Raw genomic sequence first — 4,046 nt, 5'->3', positions numbered from 1 at the left:
CATGCCATGACTCTATATTAATAATAAAATAATTTCTCTGACTTTGGATTTGTGGTCCTGAGACCTCTATTCTGACTAGCCCCAAAATTGAGCTGTTACATAGTATGCCATAAGCAAATAAATCATTTCAATAATATCAATAAACCTATATCACTAAACCGAATTTATCAAATCTCAATTGCATAGACATTTATTATACTCGTAAATTCATATAATCACATTAAATAACTCCACTTATCTTATCATTGAACCTATAACCACGCTTTCAAATTCAAATAACAACCGTTAACCAAATCATATAAGTCAAGCTTGTACATATTCATTACATAGCCAATCAAACTATGTACATTTATTACAAATCATACATAAGGTTATATCAACTTCTTTATAAACACATCCAAACTCGAACATCCACAATTCCCTTATTCGCATAAAACCAAATTTGCATATATGAACCATATAGCCAACTCAACCATTTTAATTTCATTATTTATTCAAGTTTTCGAACCAAGAAATCATACATCAAAGCCATGTTTCAATTTTCATAAATCTCAAGTCCAAAACATAGAGCCACAATTTCATATAATGAGCATATATAACACATCATTCATTTATATACATTCATATCATTCGTTGTCATATATTTCACATATGGTTATATGATACATACTTACCTTTCGTTTCTGAATTTTATAACACATCACACGTACCTGAATCGAATACAATTTCACATGGTTATTCATTTCTCGGAATGCTCGTTGAACTGTTCGGAATCAATAATAATACTCGGATAGCACATAAGCTCATACAATGCCAACGTCCCAGACGTGGTCTTACATGTAATTAAATATCGATGCCACTGTCCCAGACAGGGTCTTACACAAAATCATATATGATGCCAATGTCCTAGACATGGTCTTACACGTAAATCACAAATCGATGCCAACGTCCCAAACGTGGTCTTACATGATAACACATATCAAAATCCTATGTCATGACATATTTATCCTAACTATTCCTATGGTTTGTACGGGGCTTTTCAGACGTTGTCACATTATCAGAACTTTCCCAATTTCACCTATTCGAGCAATCCTTGATCGGAATAGATTCTTTAAAGCTCAATTCAATTCGGCATCACATATATATATATATTTATTTACAACTCAATTCAGCACATATAATGCACATACATTTCAATTTAACAACATTTATTTACTTATGGACTTACCTCGTACTAACATGAAGGACTGGAACAACTATTCGATAATTTTTGACTTTCCCTGAACCAAACCGATTTTCTCATTTCTTGATCTAATTCAATACAAATTCAACTTATTTAATCATATACTCAAAAAAATTCATCTAAAAACACATAAATAGGCTAATTACACTTTTTCCCCTGACATTTTACATTTTTTGCAATTTAGTCCCTATTTTACAAAACACAAAAATATTTAAAATTTGACCACACCCATGCTTGGCCGAATTTCACTAAGGTCCCTAGAAGCCCATTTCTTTCATTTATTTCACCTTTTGACCCCTCAATTAACAAAATTCACAATTTAGCCCAAATTATTCAAATTTATCAAAAATTCAAATACAAAACATATTTATCTATCATTAAGCTTCCATATTTCATCAATTAACAATTCAAAACTCACAAAATCAACAATGGCATAACTCAAAATCATCATCAAATTCTGAAATTGAGGCATGGGCTTGATAAAACACGAAGCAATGATCTCAAAAACATAAAAGTTAGCAAAAACAGATCAACAAACACACCTTAATCAAAGATAGCAATGGCCGAATCTAGCTTGCTTCTTTTCTTTCTTATTCTTTGCTAATTTTTTCAAAATAATGAAAAAATGCATGGCCACTTTAATTTATGTTTTATTATAATACATATTATTCATAATTTACCTTTTTAACTTTTATAAATTAATACGAAAACTTTATAATTAATGTCCATAATCGTCCATGCTTATGTCCAATGCATAGATTACAACATAAGACCCCACATAATAAAAGCCATAGCAATATAGCACTTTAACAATTAGCAAGTCACTTTTGCATTTTATGCGATTAAGTCCTTTTTCACAAATTGGCACTCAAACGATAAAATTTTCATACGAAACTTTCACACATGCTTAAACACATACTGTAAACATAGAAAATAATATTAAAATATTTTTCCTAACTCAGATTTGTGGTCTCGAAACCACTGTTCTGACTAGGGTCTAAACTGGGCTGTTACAATTTATGTTATAATTGTTGCAAATTGTGTTTAATTTTGCTACAATCTATTTCATTCATATAGTTTGTATATTTAGGATAATTTGCATTAGGGATCATTGCATTTAGTTTAATATATTTTAATCATCACTTCTCTACTATATTGTGTTTTTATTTACTAAATTGTTAATATAATTTTACAAATTAGGTGACTTAGCACAAATACAATCTCTGTGGAAACGATAACTCAATACTTACTTATTATTGATAACGACTGTGTACACTTGCACAAACCTACGCATTACAAGTTTTTGGTGCCGTTGCCGGAGATTGTTAACTATTTCCATAGTCATTTTTGTGAAATTATTTACTTCCAATTTGGTTTATTTCTAACATTACTAACTTATTCTTTTTAATTTTGTGATTTCTTTTCAGGTGTTTATGAGCATAGATCAGATTATCATTTTACTCTCTGTAGACTCTAAAATTGAGAGATCTTCCAGACAAAAAAAGATGTGAACAAATAGCTCAAAGACAAGTTTAGATGGACTTTGGAAATCAGAATCAAGACCAAGGTAATGAAGCCAATCGTGTACGAAATCCCATTCTCATTGCTGATGATAGGGATCGATGCATCAGACAATATGCTGTGCCACTTTTCAGTGAGTTAAATCTAGGAATTAGAATGCCAGATATTGAGGCAACCCAATTTGGATTGAAACCAGTGATGTTTCAAATGCTCCAAACGGTGGGCCAATTCAGTGGTATGCCCACGGAAGATCCACATCTCCACTTTTGATTGTTTATGGAGGTGAGTGATTCATTCAAGATAGCTAGTGTGATTGAAGACGCATTGAGGTTGAAGTTGTTTCCATACTCATTGCGAGATCGAGCACGAGCATGGCCCAATTTATTGCCACCAAGTTCCATATCTACATGGCAAAAATTAGCAGAGAGATTTTTGGTTAAGTATTTCCCGCCTAGCAAAAATGCTAAGTTGAGGACCGAGATCAAAACTTTCCAACAATTGGATGACGAGTTTTTGTATGAGGCTTGGGAGTGATTCAAGGAGTTACTTCGTAAGTGTCCTCATCATGGGATTCCTCATTGTATCCAGCTAGAGACATTCTATAATGGTCTCAATGCACATACAAGATTGATGGTAGATGCTTCTACGAATGGTGTAATTTTGTCTAAGTCTTATAACAAGGCTTATGAGATCATCAAGAGGATCGCGAGTAATAACTATCAATGGCCAAGAAATCGAACAACTTCAAGAAGACGTGTAGCCGAAGTTCATGAAGTTGACGCCCTCACTTCGTTATCAGCTCAGGTATCGTCTATTTCCTCTATGTTAAAATAGTTTATTGCTAATAGTGCCAATAATTTTGTAGCTCAGCCACGAAGTCCATTTGAAGTAGTTTCCTGTGTATACTGTAGGAAAGGTCATTCTTTTGAGAATTGTCCATCAAATCCTGAGTCAGTATACTATGTGGGGAACCAACATCAAAATAGGAGTGGACAAGGACCCCAGTCCAACTTCTACAATCCTTCATGGTGTAATCATCCTAATTTTTCTTGGAGCAACCAAGGAAATGGACTGAACAACAACTTCTTTCATCATAGACCCAATCAATCTCAAGGGTTTAATTAGCAATCTCCAAAACCACCTCAAGCTAAGGTATCAAACAGTTTGGAGAACTTGTTGAAATCATACATGGCAAAGAATCACGCTTTGATCCAAAGCCAAGTGGCAACATTAAAAAATTTTGAAAACCAAATAGGCCAGTTAGCTACGGAGCTTCTTAATA

At 33.1% G+C, this 4,046-nt stretch overlaps 1 non-coding gene across 1 annotated transcript; it reads right to left on the bottom strand.

Moving 5' to 3' along the window:
- Nucleotides 1-3,229: 3,229 nt before the first annotated feature.
- LOC128286194 (small nucleolar RNA R71) lies at nucleotides 3,230-3,336 on the bottom strand. The gene has a single exon (XR_008276739.1). It is a non-coding gene; the product is annotated as a small nucleolar RNA R71 (small nucleolar RNA).
- Nucleotides 3,337-4,046: the final 710 nt, after the last annotated feature.

Source organism: Gossypium arboreum, chromosome 12, assembly GCF_025698485.1.
Source record: "Gossypium arboreum isolate Shixiya-1 chromosome 12, ASM2569848v2, whole genome shotgun sequence".
In the NCBI taxonomy this organism is placed as follows: domain Eukaryota; kingdom Viridiplantae; phylum Streptophyta; class Magnoliopsida; order Malvales; family Malvaceae; genus Gossypium; species Gossypium arboreum.
The sequence above is the reverse complement of the archived record's forward strand: the minus strand, read 5'-3'. Positions and strand labels throughout refer to the sequence as shown.